Here is a 20,420-nt window from a genome sequence, read left to right on the forward strand (position 1 = left end):
CTGCCAGGCAGACTCAGAGGAAAGAGGCCCTGGGCAGGACCAATGATACTACAACCTTGCTCTTGGGTCTCTAGCCTCCAGAACTGACAGTGAGGCAATGAACTTCTGAAACCTGAAGCCACCAGTTTGTGGTGTGTTGGTGTGCAGTGTAAAAGTGAGGGCACCAGAGGTCATACTGATCATCCTGGATTAGCTGACTAAGCACCAAGAATGGTGCTTACAGCAAATGTTCAATACGTCTTCACTAAGACAAGAATGGGATGCTGGAGAAAAGGAGGGGGAAAGAAGCTCCCCACATGCCCAATTTTTTTAAACAAGAGATTTATTTATTTTTAATTATGTGTATTTGTGTGGGGGTTCGTGCATGCAAGTGTGGGTGCCTTCACAGACCAGAGGCATTGGATTCCTAGGAGCTGGCCCTACAGGCTACTGTGAGCTTCCTGACATGAGTGCTAGCGACTGGACTTGGGTCCTCTGGAAGATCAGCAAGCACTCTCTCAACCACTGAGCCATCTCTCTGTCTCCCTCCTGTCCAAAGGTTTAAACATGTTAACATACCCTCCCCCCTGAAATGATTACAGCAGTGAACATAGTTTAATATAACCTGAATGCTCTCCTGTCTTGTAATTTTCTCTGCTAGACAAATTAGCCCATTACCTTTAAATTCAAGTTCCCAGGACATGCCAGATCATCACAGGAATAGCCAGTTCCTGACACCTCTTTCACTCTGAGACCTCACAAACCAGACTTTCACTATGTGTGTTTTTCTCAGCGTTCTTGTCTTCTAATCGCCCATCAGAATGGTCCATTCACGTTTCAAGTACAGTGAGGCTTTTGTAGCCCACAGTTGCAAATCTTCCCAATATTTCTTCTGCAAACCAATTCCAGAGACCTGAGATCCACATGGCCAGCTCTATCACAGCAACAACCCCACTCTTGGTACCAATTTTCCAGATTAGTTTCTTTCCTTATTGCCCGATAAATATCTCATAAGGACAGACTTAAGAAAAGAGGGCTTTCTTTTGCTTATATTTTAAGGGAATACAAGCCATCCTGGGGAGTAAATCATAGCAACAGAGGCTTGAGGTAGCTCATCACATTGCATATAAGTCAGCAAAGAGAAACCAGTGAATGCTACTGCTATAAACTAGAGAAAGACAAAAAAAAAAAAAAAAAAAAAAAAAAAAAAAAAGCTACTGCCTCCAACAACAGATACAGATTAGATTAAATATAAAAATACTTTAGAGAAGTTTAAAAAGATCTTACAAGATTACTCAAGATTACTCAAATTCTTCAAACATGGGCTCCAGGAGAACTCTAAGTTAAATATTCCTGACATGACAGATTTCCTTAAAAAGCCTAAAAATAAAATTATACAATAAACAAAAGCTAATGCTTTAAAGAAATTTATAAGAATCTTACAAGATAACTCAAATTCTTTGGACATGGGCTCCACGAGAGCTTTGTGTTAAATATTCCTGACGTGACAAATAAAAAGTCTAAAATTAGACTCATTAGTTTACTTTATTTGTTTTAAATTGTTTTAATTATCAAAATGGGTATGATTTTGAGTTTTGTGGCTATATTATTATTTCTCTGGGAGAGAGGGATAATAAAGGGTTTTCAGATTATTAGCTCAAGGACATGATGTTTTAGGAGACAGGCTCTGCGTTTGTGTCGACAGAAAAGGAGATTAGACTCTGGACCCCCTTCCAGAGTGATACGGATCAGATATGACAGAGGGAGAACCCTGATGAACTAGGAAAATTCAAGAGAATCAAACAGGACAGGTAAAGATTCTTTGTGCCCTCCTTCACTTGACATAAATAAAGACTTATGATTGGTTATTATTAAAATTGGCTCATAAAAAAGACAGCTATCTTTCACATGCTCAAACAAGAAGCAGAATTTCATCCTTAACTGTCTGTACACCCTACACAGACCAACACAATCCATACAGATATCTTGATGGTACTTAATTCTGTCTTGAGATTTGTGTATTGCAGAGTGTACAGCTTTGGAGAGATTCATCCTCAGACATGCTGAACTGACCTGCTTGGACTCCCTGTGTCATGGATTCCAGGTCATCTTGCCCCATTCAACACTTCAGATGCATCCAGTTAGAACTTCAGTCAAGCCCTGAGCCTTCCAGGCATCAGAGACTGAATAACAATTGCTGGCTTAGCTTTCTTAAGGCCTAACCAAATCTGCTAATTTTTCTACCCTTCCCCTCCCCTTTAAAGGTTTTTCATCGCCAAAAGAAGTTATGGAGAGTCGTCAGGCCAATTCCCTGGGATTGGGGGGTCTGGTCATGGTTATCTTACAAATTATAAAAAGGTTGTCATGCAAGGAAATTTTAGAATGGTTATAATTTTGAACAGGGAGGAAATAGGTGGGATTGCTTATGTAACCATAATTTTAATTGATAAAAATCTTTATAATTGATACAAAGTTAAAATTATATTTTCTTATATTGTTACAAAATTTATTTTGATGTAGATTTAAGGTTTTCATTGATATAAATCTCTTATATTGATACAAAAATTGAGATTAATATTGTTATCCTTAGATAGGCATTGTGCCGATACAACACATTTATGAATACAAAGCTTAGACCCAGTCTTTCTATGACTGCTTACAAACTGTTTTCAAATGATTGGACAGTGCGAGTTAAAGGCCATCTAGAAAACTCATGGTTATGTTAGATTTCTGATTTAATTATAAAAAGATGTTTTCAATATATTTCAATTAAAATGGATGAAAATAATCAAAGTTTAACAGTTCAGATTAATATATATAGCTTCAAAAATCCATAAAAGATGACATTTAACGTTATTTAATCATTTGACAATGAGACATACCTGCTCCAGAGAACACGCCCTTCTCAGTTCAAAGAAGATATTGAGCATCTTCGTCTCCAGACAAGGTTACTTACTGTGGCAAGGCAGCCACTGAGCAGAAAGTGCCCATTACACCTACAGACAATAAAGTCCAAAGAAGGGCACATTTTACAGAATAATCAACTGTTGGCTTTGCTGAGACTGGGTCAAAGGCCCCTCAAATAACTCTATATTATAAGCCTGTCAGCTAGATTATCCTTGGCTCCTACGTTTTAAAGAATGGGGGACTGTCCAAATAATCAACTGTCTCTACAAACTGATTATGATTCTGAAGCTGTTTTGTGCTTGTTATACTTTCAAGTAATATTTAGTCTTTCCCAGATTTCTGATGGGATTAAAGACTAATTTTAGTCTCATAATCAAACTCAAGTTATTTAACATTGAGATAGGAAGTTTATAGAATGGATGACATGATTTTCAGATGACATTACAGCTAAATTCTAAACATAATCCAAGGATAGAATCATAATTCTTTCAGTTAGGAAATACGGTAGAATACTTTGTCTAATTGACAAATTGGTAGACTAAATGTCCTTTGTTCCTGGTACTATATAATTTACTTAGTTTTTACAGTTTTGTTCAATTTATATCTGGGAGAAGAGGTTTTTGTTGTTGTTGTTTTTACTTTTTATTGGACAGAAAAGGTGAAGTATAGGAGGAGGTGCTGATACTAAAGTCTGGTTCTTTAATTGGTTCTTGATTTGGTCAATAAAGGTGGGAGCCAATTGCTGGGCGAAGGTAGAGGTAGGACTTCTGGGTCCCAGGGAAACAGAAGGGGCTTTTCAACCAGGCCTTGGAAGAAGCATGAAGCAACCATATAAGACCTTGGGGAAGCTAGAACTGGTGGCCTCCGCCACTGGCGGATAGCCAAAGAGGTCGACAAAGACTGGCTGATATAGGCTAGCAGCTAAGATTAGAACAAGAGATTCTGCACCCAGCAATTGTGCTATCTGGCAAGTTCTAAAATAATAAAGCTGCCTGAGTGTTTTTCATTCCTCAGAGCAAAGGTGGGTAAAGATAGAAGTTGGGTCGGTGATGCCAACTTGATGAGGCTAGCCAGGAGGAACAAAAGAGGACCGGGAGGGACCTGGGTGCAGGCAGCAGCTCTAGGGTCGAGGCAGCTGGCAGCCTGGCGAAGGAAGCTGGGAGGAACAAACCGTAAGCTGAGCTTCAGCTTCAGCTTCTGGCTCTCCCGGGCTGGGGGATGGTTGTGATGGATCCTGGGCTAAGCTGGATGGAGCAAAGGGAACCGGGAGAGGTCAGAGTGCAGGCTGAGGTCACAGACAAAGACAATAGTGTGTTTTAAAAAAACTACATGCAGCAGACTAAGTCACGAGCGCTCTGCTTTTTTTTTTTTTGAATGAAATTTATCCCCTTATAAAAGAGCTCGAAGGTTGACTTTGTAGCCTGCCACTGAAATCACTGCTCTTTTCTAGAAGTTTTCTAGTAGAATTTTGGGAGTCTCTTATGTATTCTGTCATATCAATTTCAAATATGGATAATTTGACTTCTATTTGTATCTGTTTAGTTTCCTTTTCTTATCTTACTGCTTTATCTAGTGCTTCAAGCACCATCTCGAAGAAAGGTGGGGATCGTGGACAGCCTTATCTTGTTCCTGATTTTAATGGGCTTGGTTCTAGCAGCTCTTGTTATGTAGCCCAGGCTGGCCCTGAACTCTTCATCCTCCTGAGTGCTGGAATTGTAGGCATGTAACCCTTCCCTTGGCTTTCAGTCCCTGTTTAATAGTTATATTGAAGGTAATGGGATTTTACCCTGCAGTGTGAAACAATGAAGCAGACATAATCTTCCTTGTGTTTGGGAAATGATATTCATTACCAGGAGCCCCCTCCTGTGGCTAAGTGCAGCATCACCTACCACAGCCCTCTAGGAACAGAACACACTCAGACTGCAACCAGGGAAACATAACATATTCTCTCTCTCTCTCTCTCCCTCCCTCTCTCTCTCTCTCAGAGAGCCACTCTGGTGCAGCATTGCCAGCAGGAAAATGTTTTAGATTCATTTTACACCCTTCAGGCTGCTGTGTGAAATTCTCTTCTTTCTAGGTAACAGATGGCAAAGTGGAACTTAGCAGGGTTGGTGGCATGCCCAGCACGTTAGTCAGGATGGAGCAGAGTTGGAACCCACTCTACACTGCCTCCAGAGCCTCTCGGCGCCCCAGGTCTGTATCAGGATGACCAGTCATGGCTCATCACATCCCAAGTCCTTTGGCTGCAGAGGGGTGGCTGGGTTTAAATGAGTGTATTCTCTAGGCAGTGGCTCAGGCAAGGGCTCATTTAGGTGTTTGCAAGGCAGCCAGTGACTGGCATCGGCATCTGAGTGAAGGTGTAGTTCCAGCATCCTGGGCAGCTGCAAGCCAGATGGGCACCATGACTCAGCCTGCCAGGACCTCCCTGCACACCCCGTACACCTTCCTGCCAGTGGTTTCCTGTGAGATGGCCCTCTCCTTTGAGCCTCTGCTCAGAGTCTCCCCCAACACTCCCCACGGGTTTCCTGCATCTTTTCCCTGTTGGGCCTCTGTACTCCTCACTGCCCTGCCCCCCAGCAACTGGCAGAGTTTTCTTTCTCACTGTCAATCTGTGGTTTCTTCAGAGTCCCTCCTCAAAGGCTGACTGTCCTGAATCTGCATAGACTCCCCACAGTGCTGGTTCCATGCCTGGCAGCTCCATCAGAGAAGGTATGCTCATCTGACACAAATTCACCCAGACCTGCGTTGGGCATGCTGATAAATAGAGGGGCTCTTTTTACATAGCCCGAGCATGTTTACACCAGACAGCTACAGGAATGAAGTTATATGTGTGAGCATCCTTGGGAGCTTGGAGGAGCCTGCCACGTGGTCATGGAGGGTGGGGGCAGGATCGTAGAATGCTGTCACAAGATTGCATGTGCGAAAGGGCATTGCACACAGCTACGGGCCATGGGTGGCAGCCACAAGCATGCTAATTCAGGCATCTCATTCAGAAGGAAGCAAATGGTTCTCTGAGGCTCTGATGCCGGGGGTGTGTGAGAGGTGAGGGGAGAGGAACAAAATCAGGACGGACATAGAACATCCTCTCTCAAGGATGCGCTGGTATTACAATGCCTGGGGTCTATGTATCGCGCTGACTCTGACCTCTCTGGATTATGTATCAATTCTTATTTCTCAGTTGGGAAAGTACAGATCACTTTTCCTTATGCAGTAGACCACAGCTGCAGAGGCAACGGCTCTCAAACATGACTGCTGCAGCAACAACCACTTGGGTGGCATCAGAGCCTCAGCTCTGGAGAGTTTACCCACCTCTACCCTGGCAGTGGATCGCCTCAACCACTTAGAGCAAAGAGGACTCCACAGTTAAGAAGTATGGGGGGGGGGGGGATTCACATTGTGTAGGAATACATCGAACTTCTGTGGTAAGCAAAAAAAAAAAAAAAATGTATCTTTAATTTGGCTGAAATCATCATTTCTCAAACATTTTGATCACAGTAATTAGTAATTAGTCACTAAATACCTGCCAGCCTGAAGAGAGGGCTGAATGTTGAACCGAGCTGGATTACACGATCCCAGCCTTTTTCAGCCCTAAAACCCGCTGCCTTGTGAACAAAGACTACGTCATGTAGCTGGGACTAATAATAAAGTATAACGGGGGTGGGGCGATACAGATGTGCTGACATTCATCCTAACAAGACGATGGGCCAGTGCCAGGCACAAGAGGGGACGAGCAGGTGGCAGTGGTCAAGGGTCAGCCGGGAAGCACAGCGGTGGCCATAGTCGGGAGAGAAGCGACATAGGATGCGGGAAAATAAAACATATGAGGCGACAGACAACACCAGGAAGCCTCGGTCAGGTATAAAGCATGTGGCAGGCGGCAAAGCCTGAGACTGTCACAGACATTTCTGGGTACCAAGAAAGGCTCAGGTGGGGCCACAGGAAGAGCCTTCATTCATGGTGAGGGGCCCGTTTCCTCAGGGCCACAGGAGCCATGAGAAGGGACCTTGGGGGAGTGGACTATGCAAAAGTCGGGAGGATCCATCACGGAAGCTGGCAGACAGTAGCCATGCACTTCAAACTGTTGTTCAGCCACAAAGAAGACTGAAACCCTTAGCATTTACACGGGCGGGCCTAGGGGTGAACAATGACGTCAGGTGAACTGTGGAAACATGAAAGACACAAGCCTCACAGTCTCTCCCATGTGTGGAAGTTCAAACCCGAATACAGACTAGTAATTCTTAGTGATTCCTCCAGGGCTGGAAAGTTGGGTAAGGATGATAAAAGGACCCCCGATACCTCACAGAATCCCAATAGTGTATACAGTCTGTGTATGCTAATCAAAAATAAAAGTAATATTTTCAAAAAGCATAGCGTGGCCTCAGGAACCAGCGAAGAGGAAATCCAGACAGCCTGGCGCGGTGCAAAAGGCAGAGGGAATGTAATTCACCCACATAGTGTGACCGGCTACAGGTTTCAGTGTGCCGTCTGCCTTCCCTTCTTCTCACACTCCCGTCGGGGGCTGTGCCCTTTCCTATCCCACCGCCCAGTGTCCTTTTGCCTCTACTTTCCCTCAAGTTATGAACCAGTTTCAATCCTTCATGGCCGAACTTCCCTGATGACATTGGCTGTCCTGTTTACCGCTTCCGGACAGACAGACAGACAGACAGACAGACCACATCATATGCATCATGTCCCAAGCAATTCCGTATACCTTCCCTCCAATCCAGCAGCTCCCAGTCTGTTCTCACAAGTGTTGTGACCAGGCTTAAGTCCACCAGACCTAAAGCCACAGCGACCTTCCATGTTCAGAAAGCAGGTCTTACTCCGGCCCCTGCAAGGGTCTTATACCTGGGCCACGCGGCTCTCACTCCCTGGATGGGTGAATCCTCGAGAACTCACCCCAAATCTTCCCATGTGAATATGGAAGAGACCAGGGACCAGTCAGAAGCATCAGAGAGAGAACTTCGACTCCCTCTCACAGTGCTTGATGAAGCCTTAGTCTCCAGAAGGGGCTGTGTCAGCCGGGGCTGACATCCAAGGTGACAGGCAGACACACTTTACCACAGAATGCAAATTTAGCATTATCAGACAAATCACTCTCACACAGACCTGTATTGTCCCCAGTGAGAGAACTTGGTCACAGGGGTTTACAGAGTCACTTCAGTAAGTAACACATGGCTTGTGCTACCCAGGCCGACTTTAATTGTTCAAGGACACCATGGTTCAGTGTTTAAAGTCTCACTGGTTCACAGAAGGCCAGGAAACAGAACAAGATCACGTGTGCACCAATGAACCAAATGTTCATAATCAGAACACCATTAACTCCATATTTTTCCGCAAAGCAACAACCCAAAGTTTCATGGGACCCAGGAGAGCACTGTTTCCATAGGCAGATGAACCTGGGTCACATGCTATGAACATTAATGTCCCTGCAGTCAAGAGAGACGGAGAACCCTGGGAACCAGGGACGCCCATCACAAAGCTGTGGGACTAAGTCACTCTCCTGTTTGCGAGACAGGGTTTCTCCGTGGAGCCTCGGCTGTCCTGGAACTCACGCTCTAGAGTTCATCAGGCTGGCCTCCGACTCTCAGGGATCCGCTTGTCTCTGCCTCCCGAGTCTGTCTGGTGCTGCGGAGGTCAGGAAGTCAGGAAAGGGCAGTAGGGTCCCCTGGAACTGGAATTATGGATCGCTGGCCAACATGAATGCTGGGATCTGTAAGAGAAGCCAGCGCTTTTGACCACTGAGCCATGTTTCCAGCCCCCATCAAAGGCACAGTCTGATAGGTAATTGGTGTTTCTTGACTTTCATTGCAGTATAGAAAATAAAAGTATAACGCAGCCTGTAGCCCCTAGCTGGTTGAAAGATGGAGGCAAAAGGTCACTTGAGCTCATGAGTTAGAGAGCATGCTAGACAGCAAAAGAACCAAACAAAATAGAACAGAGCACGGCCCCAAAGGCCTCTTCGAGTCGAAGGACTCCTGGCTGTTGCCTTCATTATCTCAGTAGTTTTATTTTGATATGGATGGAGTCTCTAGGCTGAAAGAAGTAACTAGACATCCCATTTATTAAGTAGCTAGGGCCAAACAGAAAGTGTTGGTGAGCTTGGGTGTGGCTCCATGGGGGAGAGCTCCTGCCGACTGCTTATGTAGGCCTGTAGCGATGGTCGCACTTGGAAGAGCTACTTGGGTCCTTATAACTTACTTACCATTTTGAAAGGCGATACACCTGAGTTGAAAGAAAACTGTCCCATTCTTAAGAAGCCTCCCAAATTCTCTGATGTGAATTCTCAAAACTTCCTTTAGAGACAAAGATACTGAGGCTCGGAGGTTAGTGAATGCCCGAGGCTTTGGCTGGTAAGAGGCTCTGCCTTGTATCTATTGGAGCTCTCTCTGCTCTTTAGAACTTCTTGTATATAAATATAAACTCTTTGAAGGCAAAAGGCCAGGCCTTGGTCGTGTCAGAGAATCCTGTCACACCATGCGGAGTCACACATTAAACAGCCTGTGCAAAGGTGCCCTGTTGTTATAGCATCTTGGCCACTGGCACTCACAGCGCAGGCATGTGTGCATGTGTGTGGCCAGATCTCCCTCACTCAACAGGACAGAAAGGGAGCAGTACCAAGGGTAATGGAAGAAAGAAAGAATGGTTGATTGGGGCAGGCTGGACAAAGGTGGTCAAGGGTAGCCAAGTCCCATATACACAGCTGCTCCTGGCCATCCAGACCTCTCAAGATCCGATACGCAGTGCACAGGGGCTTCTGGGGAGGCTCCACTAAGGGGTGCTGGTTTTCATCCACCCAAATAGGACTGCCTTCAACATAGGGCTAGGGCCAGTGGCTGCTGTGGGGCTAACCACAAGTGTGTTACAGAAGCTACGCCATGGGGCAAGCGTAGCAGCCAGTGGGAACTACTGCCTGACACCTGACAAAGCTTTGGCATCTGGGAAGACAGTGGGCGGAGCCACTGACTGGAAACAAAGTATCAGTCATGACCATCAGGCAGGAATTGCTTTGGCAGCAGCTGAAGGCAACATACCGTGTCCTAGGGTGGCTCCACGGCATCCCAAGGCACAGATTTCATTTCTCTTCTAACAGCCAGACCCAGGGAAAGTCCCCACTTCTACATTTAGTGTATGATGTGGGTGTGAGCCACACTGCCCAGTTATCTGTCCTAAAAAGGCCTTTTATTTCTCCTCTTGAGAAAGCATCAAGTATGCTGGAGTGAATGCAGATCCCACAGGAATGTATTAAATGATCTCACCTTGTGTGCCCTCCCAAGGCCAAGACCTCAGGATACCTGTATATGCTGAGCACTGGGTGGCTGACAGCAAATGTGTCCCCTGGTGGGGGAGGGGGTGGAGACAGGAGAAGTCTATAGAAGAAGTCAGTCTGTCATACTGCAGTGCAGATGAACAAGCCTGAAATGTAGCAAGTTTAGAACACGGGACTCACAGACCTCAGAAGGCATGGGTTCCACATGGGCTGTGTTAAAAAGCCCAACATCATGGATAACCAAAGATAGATGAGAAGTCTCTCTCTCTGGCTCCCAGCACCACAGCCTGTTGCCCTGTGCACACAAGATCAGCAGCTCTGGCCTGGCAGCCTTCTCCCCTCCTGAAGTGCAATGGCATGGTCATCTCCTGAGGGCAACATGGGGACACAAGCAGAGGTGACTGCAGTGCCCAGATGCCCTCTGATCCATAACTTCATTTGAGCCTCACCCCACTCAGTGAGATGGTCATGCATATGAACCCCAGGCAAATGGCCACTCCTGGGAGGTCTATGTCACCCTGAGGCCACACAGCTAGTTCCTAAGTCCAGATGCCCTCACTCTGGGGCTTGTCCAACTCAAGACTATTGGACAAATAAATGGCAGACGGGAGCAATACGCATGTGTCACATACACGTGCGAAGCATTATCAGTTGTCAACTGGTCTAGGAAAATGCAGTTCACAAACAAAGCTGCAACCTAGTGTAGATGTGACTCACCACCCAGTGGCCATTCTGTTCCTAGAATAGGATGCCAGAGAGGGTCTTCAGAATACTGAGTGTGAGTCTAACATTTCCATTAGAAATCTGAGTGACCTCAAGGAGGCTCCCATCTCAAGGGGTGTCATGAAAAACTAAATTCATTTTGCATTTCTTCAGAAGAGAGAGACACACCAAGGCCTTGGGGTATTGCTCTGCTGCAGAATATTCTAACATGTCTAGCCCAGGCCTGGGTTCTCTGCCTCAGCACCGTAAACCACAACTAACAACCACAAACGCCATGGGCTAGTCTGCACTATTTTATGTTGAGGGGAAGAGTCGTCACTGTATAAAATGGTGCTTGTTTCTACTGCAAAGCGCTTGGTTTTCTATTTGAAGGATTTTCGCTCTTCTCTAGCCTTCTAAATCTGTGGAAAGGGGCTAAGGGTGTAAGCCCCCACTGCTGTGTATTCTGAATGCCCCTGAGACCCTGCCCCTAACAAGAGCCTCATTCAAGTATCTGTCCCAAAGGAAAGTCCCCAGGCTTATGACTGGCTAGAAACCTCAAGGATACAAGTGAATGTATATACATATATATTTTTCCTACTTATGAGAAAACATTAAGTTCTATGAACATCGGAAGACTCACATTTTGCTCATTTCTCATGTTGGATCTGATCTGACTTTCTAAGCACCTGCAGGGTGTATCCTCCATCATCAACAGAGGAGAAAGCAGCACCAGGGGTCTGTATCAGTGTACTCCAGCTTGCCCTCAGCTGAACAAACAACGAATCCAAAATAAGTAACTGGGGAACCTCAAAAAAGGGACTTGCAAAATACCTGATGTCTCCGTGATAAGACAAACACCCCACAACTAAACAACAGGGAGATCTGAATAGATGTTTCTCCCTAAGAAGATGTATAAAAAGCCTGGAGCCCCTGAAAAGTCTCAACATCATTAACCAGCAGGAGTGTGTGTGTGTGTGTGTGTGTGTGTGTGTGTGTGTGGTGTGCTGAAGATGGAACCCAGGGCTTCATGCACACCAGATAAGCACTCCACACTGAGCTACACACACCAGTCCTCATTAACCATTTTGGGAGATGCATATCAAATCAAAACCACGCCCTACCTAGTCAGGCTGCAATAACAAAATATTATTTTCTCATATTTCTGGAGATTGGCAGCACAAAGTCAGGGATGTCTGCATGGTCAGGCTCTGGTAAGGGCTCTCCTACTGGCTTAAAGATGGTCACTCATGGAAGACTCAGTACTTAACACTCCCTGCTTCTGCAGAAGACTAGTTCAGTCCTAGCACCCACATGGCAGCTCACAAACAGCCTATAACGCCAGTTCCAGGAAATCCAATGCGCTCCTCTGACCACTCCCACAGAAGAGAGGAAGAGGCAGACAGAGTAAGAGGGAGAAGGAAAGACAGGGGTGTTTTTAAATCAGAGCACCAATCCCAGCATAATGTTTCTAAGAGTCCAATTTCCATTACTGTAACAGTATACCAGAGGCTGGGTGATATATAAAGAAAATGACCTGCTTGGCTCATTGATTCATGGGATTAAAGACCAAGGTCAGTTGACCCCATCACTTTGGCCTTTGTAAGGACTCCCTTGGCCTTATCAGTCACTCTGGGTGGTATGGCTGGGGAAGTACACACCTTAATGGCATGATTACCTTATCCCAGGCTACACCTATTAAAGTTCTATCACCTCCCACTGTGGTACCAGGTTAGACACCAGGATCCCGGTCAGGTTGGTTATGGCTCTAAAAATCGAAGACCTTCTCTGGTCTCTCTCTGGGACAATCTTAGGTTTGTTTGTATTTCTTTATGGGGGCTAGTCTGAACACGTGTACTTTATTTGGGGTGAACCAAGGGTTATATGGCTTTTGGGGTGAGAATATCCATGGTGGAAAAAGGTCATTGGCTGAAAGCTAGGGCGCTGAGATGCCTCGTTAGCGTGGAGAGAGAGGCCTTCCCGGTGCTGTGCTCTGCGACGTGTGACTGCCTGGCGTGGGGGTCTCTGGGTTACTTGGTCTGAGGCAGGCATGGAAACAGGGAGGGAGTTAGCTCTACTCCTGCTGGCCTCAGGATGGGATTCTAATCTCAAGTTTTGAGATTCTGGGCTTTGGTCATGCCCTATCTTGCCAGTTCCCTGCCAGTTCCTCTTGTGGTTCCGTCTACAGTCCCCACATCCCACGGTGGTCACACAGAGGACCAGATTTCTATCACATGACCCTGGAAGGACTCAAATCACAACCAACCCAGAGCAGGGCCCAGCTCTCTTGCATCAGCTAACCTGTTACCTCCCCCAAGCTCCAAATATAGTCACACTGGCCTTGCATGGTGGCATATCTCTTTAATCCCAGCATCCAGGAGGCAGAGACAAGTGGATCTCTGTGAGTTAAAGGCCATCCTGGTCTACATTGTGAGTTCCAGGCCATCTGAGGCTGACTGGATATTTACAGTGAGATTCTAACTAAAAAACAAAACAAAACAAATATAGTCACAAGAAAACTACAGCTTTTCACACGAATCCAAGGGTGCATGGGCAGTTTCCTATTATTACTATAGAATTCCAGATACAATTAACTTACAAAGTGAAAAGGTTAATTTAGCTCATGGTTCTAAAGGTACCAGACCAAGACCAGCAGCCCACTGCTATGATCCTTTAGTAATGGCTTCACATAATGGCAGGAGAGCAGGGCAGAGCAAACTATTCATCTTACAAGCTACAAGCATAGCTAGAGACAAGACAGGCCCAGACCCTTAACTGCTTCCAGGACACACCACTAATGACCACTCACAAGGTCCCATGTCCCAGAGGACCAAGGCATGTCCACAGCAGAAGAGTCTGGGAGACAAGTCTTTAACACAGGGACTTTTTGGGAACACTGTTTTGACACTGTATCAAAGCACCCCCCCCCCCACCCCAGGTGGCTATAATTCACAAGTGGTAACAAGGGTGTGGCTAAATTAGAATCTGCACATTATTCATGGGAAAATGCTGCAGCCATTTGGAAATACAGTCTACTATTTCTCTGAAAGGTCAGGCACAGAGCAGCATGTGCCCCGGTGACTGTACTCCGTGGTACCTCCCCAACACAGAAACTTATATACACATGTTGCCAGTAACATCACTCACAATAGCCAAAAGCAGAAACAACCGTGAATGTCCATCAGTTGGTGAAAAGATGACTACTGGGCGAACATTCTGGAACAATCTGGAAGATTATTTGGACACAAAGAGAGGAAACAGCCAAACCAAGCCCTGATGCGATCTGTAAGGGAGAAGGGCATTGTGTCCTGTTGAGTTGATTGATGCTTGTGCTCTTTACAGATCAACAGTGGCAAAGGGTCAGAGAAGACCACACTGACACAAAGTGATGAGCCAGCAGTTAAGCTGTCAGCCAAAAAAAAAAAAAAAAGCCACCCAAAAAGAAAAACCACCCAAAAAGAGCTAATAAAGCCAGAGGTTTGCTTTGTCTCTGCTCTCTCATTACTGCAGAGCAAGGTCCTTAATCCTGTGAGGCAAGCCCTCTCCCACCAGGCTACACAGCCTTGGCTGTTTAGAATTTATTCTATAACAGAGCCTCACTAAATTGCTCGGGCTGGCTTGAAACTTGCCATCCTCCTGCCTCAGCCTCCTGAGCAGCAACACCACTAGGCTTAACCCAATCCCAGAACTCACAAACAGATGAACCCAATACCTAGGACTCAGATCAACACAAGATGGGCTGAGGGTTAGCACAGATAGTGAAGTGTTTGAAGCCTAGCATAAAACCTCAGATCTCCACCATCTAGGCAAAACAGCTGGGGGTGGGGTGGGGGCGTTGAGCTCCTGTAATCCCAGCTGGGGAAGTGGAGACGGAAGGTTCCCATGGGTCACCGGCCAGCCAAGTTAGCTGGGTCAGCAAGCTCCAGGTTCAGTGAAAGATACTATCTCAAAACAGAAAGAGACTCAGGGTCAGTCTCTGGCCTCCACGTGTGCATACATTTGCATACATGTGCGTGCACAACCATCCCTCCCGGATACACAAAGTGAAAGAAGTTAAATTTTAGGAACCAGTGTGAGAGAATCAACCCATCGAATGTAGTTCAAGCACCAGGATCAGAGGGTGGAAACGGGCAAGGAAACTGCTTGGATAAATAACTGGCAAAGTTTCCATGACTTTGATAAAAACAAACAAATAAAACCCACTAACTTGTACACTGGAAAAGCTTCAAGAGCCATAAACAGAAAGAACCACGTTGGGATACATCATGAACAAACTGCTAAAAAATTAATAAAGTTTTGGGGATGGAGAGATGGCACAGCAATTAAGGGCACTGGCTGCTCTTGCAGAGGACCCAGGTTCAATTCCTAGCACCCACATGGCGGCTCCCAGTCAGCTGTAACTCCAATTCCAGAGGAACCAATACCCTCTCCTACCTCAGCAGGCAAAATACACCCACGTATAAAGTAAATTTAAAATAAAAACTTTAAATGAACAAAATCTTAAAAGTAGAGGCAGCCGGGGCTTCATAGGTAACTCAGTTGCTTTGTGTGTATGGTTTTTTTGTTTTTGTTTTTGTTTTTGTTTTTGTTTTGTTTTTTTTTTGTTTTTTGTTTTTTGGTTTTTTGAGACCCGGTTTCTCTGTATAGCCCTGGCTGTTCTGGAACTCTGTAGACCAGGCTGGCTTCGAACTCAGAAATCCACCTGCCTCTGCCTCCCAAGTGCTGGGATTAAAGGCATGGGCCACCATGCCCGGCAAAATGTGTAGCCCAGGCTGGCCTCGAACTTGTGATCCTCCTGCCTCTGCCTCCTTCAGAGTTGCTAAAGTGCGTGCTATAGGGGGTTCATCTCCCCAACACCCACAGAGAAAGTCAGACGCAGCAGTTTAACATTGGTAATATTAGAGCTATGAAGTAGGGGCAAGGTGGGTCACTGGAGCTCGCTGACCAGCCAGCCCAGGCAACTGGAAAGTTTAGTAGGACCCTGCCTCAAAAAGTATAGTGAAGAGAGATTAAGAAGACACCCTGTGCAGGGCATGGTGGTGCACGATTTAATCCCAGCACTTGGGAGGCAGAGGCAGGAGGATTTCTGAGTTCGAGGCCAGCCTGGTCTACAAAGTGAGTTCCAGGACAGCCAGGGCTATACAGAGAAACCCTGTCTCGAACCCCCCCCCCAAATTATATATATATTTATACACAAATATATATTTATATAAACATGTATATAATTTTTATATAAAATATATAAAAATATATATTTTTATATTTATATATTTATATAAATATATAATATATTATATAATGTATATTTATATAAATATATAAATATAAAAATTTTTATATATACCTAACATTGATCTCTGGCCTCTGCATGTATGTATACACATGCACACATGCAGGCACACACACACACAAACACACACACACAGCATAGAGGCAGCAGGTGGGGACATGCAGGAGATGCAGGAGACATGATTTTGACTTATCAACTTATCAGCAAAAAAAACAGAGAGATATGAAATAGCTAAGTATAATGCTGAAAAAAAGTAATAATTTTTATATCCAAAAAAATTATCCCAAGCCAAGAATGGAGTAAAGACCTTTCCAGATAAATGAAGCTGAGAGACTTTCTAGTAGACACACGCCACAGGGAAGTTGAAAGGGATACTCACAGGCTGCAAGTGGATGGATGTCCAAATCAGAGCGAGAGTCGAAAGTGTGAGCGTCTGAAGGCTTTCCAAAAGTGAGAGGCAGCTGGCCAAAGCAAAACCATTAACATTTAGATATAAAGATATGACAATATTCTAAGACGGGAAGATGGAAATGGAGCCTCACTGCTGTGAGTTAGTGACACCACAGAACATGTTTACAAAGACGTGTGAGCTAAGGGGGCGTGCAGTTAACCCCAGAAAGCACCACAGAGACGAAAATCTGAGGGGGCAAGATGGAAAGTGAGAGGCAACATGGCACACTTGCACTAAACCACAGAAAAACCCTATTGCACGACTAGAAGCCAGCATCACAGTACTGGGCATATTGGCACCAAGCACCCCTAGGGTGACCTGTGTGGTTATGAACAGAATGTGTAACCAAGCTTGAATCCTGAGCAACACCATACAAATCCAAACTGATGGAGGAACACCATCCAGGTAGACATTTCAGGTAGACATGCTAGGGGAAGGGCTGGGGATATAGCTTGGTGACAGAGTGCTTGCCTGCTGTACACTCAAGACCCTAGCTTCCATCCCCAGCTTACAGAGCAGTGTGTGTGTGTGTGTGTGTGTGTGTGTGTGTGTGTGTGTGTGTGTGTGAGTCAGTGTAATCGTTCTAGCTCAGATGTTCAGCGTCTCCTCACTGAGGGTGTGAATACATAGGAGGAATCTAGAAAAGACACAAGAGGAGCCAGCGAGATGGCTCTGTGGGTCAAGGCACACGCTGCCAAGCCTGATGACTTACGTTCTAACTCTAGCATTCACATGGTGGAAGAGCAAACCAACTCCTGTTAAGTTGTCCTCTGACCTCCATATGCAAACCCCGGTGCACATATTTGCCCACCATAGATAGATAGATAGATAGATAGATAGATAGATAGATAGATAGATAGATACTTTAAAAAAAGGATGTCCAAGCGCTAGGCATTCGCATGGGTATCTGCCACCCTTGCACTCAGGGATCTGAGGTAGAACAGATATAGGGAGACCTCGAAGGAGAAGCGGGAGAAGGAGACAAAGACGATGTTATGGCGACTGAGTTTAGTATGAGATGTTTTGTTGGATTTGAAACCAGACAAAGACATTTGGGGAAAAAATCTGGGATGTTGGACTAAGGTCCATGCTTTACCAACAACATTGTAACAATGTAAATTGTCAGGTGCGTTGTTGATCCCGGGGAGACTAAGCGAAAAGCATGTAAAGTTTTTCTGTACTATTTTTTTCACTATTTCTGTAAGTTTAAAGTTACTTCAAAATAAAAAAGTTCGAAGGTCACCGTGGTCAATGAAAGTAGATTAAACATCACAATTAAAAACAGAGTTTGAGGTGGGAGATGGATGGGGCAGTAAAGTGCTTGTCTCGCCGGCTTGAAGACCTGCATTAGACCCCCACCCCCCCAGCACCCATGACAAAGAGCTGGGCACAGCGGTGCACATCTGTAATCCCAGTGCCGGGGAGACAGGATCAGAAGGGTTCCCGGATCTCACTGGCTAGGCAGTCAGGCTGAACCAGTGTGATCCAGGCTTAGTGAGAGACCCTGTCTCAAAAAAATAACATGGAGGGCAGTGGAGGAAGACACACAATGTCTGTCTTTGGTCTGCACAAGCATGCACATACAAGCACACTCTCGAACACCTAAATAGAAAAGATAATATGCAAATATCAGCAATTAAAAAAACCCAAACATTTTGCAACAATCCAGATAGGGTCTCCCAGAGATTTTGCTAGGCAAGAGAAGCTAAACCCAGGCAAAGGAGAAATCCTCAATTCTGGTATAATTTAAGTGATGTGGAATTTTCAGACAGGTAAGACTAATCTATAGCATTCAAAAATTACACCCAGCCACCTGGGTTCATGGTGCAGGGCACACTCTGCTGTAAAGGGGACTTTGCTGGGCGCATAAGGATGCCTCAGGGCTGAGAGGATAGTTTAATGAACATAAACATGTGTCCCAATATATTGACTTACACAGTTCCAATGTGTGGATTTCACTCCATGGAAGTTACATGTCAATAACATTGATTAGAACAGGATAAAGGCCTTGGAACTATGTTCAGTGACAGAATGTTTACCACACATCCCTACCATGTGCCCCACTGCCCTCAAAAATTAGCAACCCTGCCACTCTGTGGCAAGACAGGACAGGGGCAGAGGAAGAGCCACAAAGAATTCAAGAGGCTCTCCTTAGCTCTCAGCTGAGGAGGGAAGCCCCAAGTGTGTTCTCAGAGGCCAGCGTTCCAATGAGTCAGAAATTAGAGGAGATCCATCCCCCACAAAATGGTTTTGAGGGTGAGCCTTCCAGGCAGTAAGAGGAACTGTGGGATGCCTCCTAAGACACAGTCACTGAACCCCCCACTTGTAAGGATATACTTGATGCTGCCTGTGAGGGCCTGGGCAGGGTTTGGTCCCAGCATAAGCTGTATGCATGGAAAATGCAGTGATACCTCAGTCAGGTTATTGTGGAACCGACACGTCTGTAGAGCTTATTAATGCCCGTTTAAGTATGAAAATAACACCCTGCCTCCAGACACAGCAAGCTGCTGGGTACGCTGTGGACCTGCTCGCTGGTCCGCTGCACAGTGACATTCTTTGTGGTTGTTCAGAAGCTCGATTAGGGCAAACATTTCCTGAGCACTTTCTATCTGTGATCGAGGCCCCACGTGGGTTCTGTATGAGCGTTCAGGATTCGCTCCATGTAATCCTTACATCAGCCCCGGGAGGATGCTCAGAGGTTGGGAAGCCCCAGTCAGCAGGGCTGGCTAACCCGCTGAGGTCACCTCTTCACACTGGCACCTGACACACCTGACCTGATTCCCGAAGCACAGCACGGGATGGATTAGACCTCCTCTTTCAGGACAAAGACATTTGTGTTAATGTTAATGGTATTCTATCTGACATGATTCCTGATGGAAAGGCTGGGAAACAGACACATATTACGTGGTTTGGGGGCAGGGCTACACTTTGGCTTGAGAATGTAACTTCTTTTCAAGTCTTTGGGATACTATTTCACCTCACCAGACAGGCTTCTACAAAGTTGTCAAAGCCACTCCTAGAAATACACAAACAAGAAGACAAGAGCCAGGCATGAGTCACCCCTAAGTCACCTGGGGCTGTGTTTTGTCCGTGGATTGTAAGAAACCTCTGGGTCTTGTTTCCACTCTACACATCCTACAGGTAGGAGCGACACTGTTTGCTGGTTGTGAATCACCCGCAGGCACACGGCCTCGATGGATTCTAACAACTCCAGAGTCAGGCACGGGGTAGCCAATGATGCACGGCGGATCCATTTACAAAGGACGACTAGAAGCCATGTTCTGTTTCATTCACAGCTGCAAGACCCTATTTTACACAGGGGCAGAAATCCTAGACTTCAGATGCCCAGGGCCCAGGATCCTTGAGCCCTGGGGTTCAAGTAGCCTGCGGCAGCATGCCTTTACCTAGGACTCCCTACCTCAGTTTAGACTTAGTCAATAGATGTCCAACAGGAAAGTGATGTTTTATATATTCCATCTGGCAAAAACCAGGCCATTTCCAAGGAAATGGCACAAGGTCACCATAGAAAAGCCTTATTTTACTTAGCCTAGTATTACCATCATTTTGCACTATTTAGAAAGTCAAGCACTCCCATTTACGACCGTGACACCAGACTGACTTCAAGGCATATCCTTATGTGCATTATGTTAATGTTCTTAGCACGGATCTTGCCTGGAGCTCACTTTTACAGAGTGGGGACTAGAATTTGGGAGGCAGAGGCAGGAGGGGCTCTGCGAGTTCAAGACCGGTCTGGTCTATGTAGTGAATCCCAGGCCAGCCAGTGGGGCACAGTGAAACCCTGTGTCAAATAAGCTAATGTC

The 20,420-nt window shown here is 45.7% G+C and overlaps 1 protein-coding gene and 1 long non-coding RNA gene across 3 annotated transcripts in view; one reads left to right on the forward strand and one right to left on the reverse strand.

The window, feature by feature from the left end:
- Wnt5b (wingless-type MMTV integration site family, member 5B) overlaps positions 1-20,420 on the reverse strand; it is a 112,294-nt gene that overhangs the window by 84,269 nt on the left and 7,605 nt on the right. The window lies entirely within an intron of this gene.
- Positions 1,206-13,395, forward strand: Gm30690. The gene is made up of 3 exons (XR_869405.2): positions 1,206-4,058; positions 4,964-5,079; positions 5,511-13,395. It is a non-coding gene; the product is annotated as a predicted gene, 30690 (long non-coding RNA).

Source organism: Mus musculus, chromosome 6, assembly GCF_000001635.26.
Source record: "Mus musculus strain C57BL/6J chromosome 6, GRCm38.p6 C57BL/6J".
NCBI lineage: Eukaryota > Metazoa > Chordata > Mammalia > Rodentia > Muridae > Mus > Mus musculus.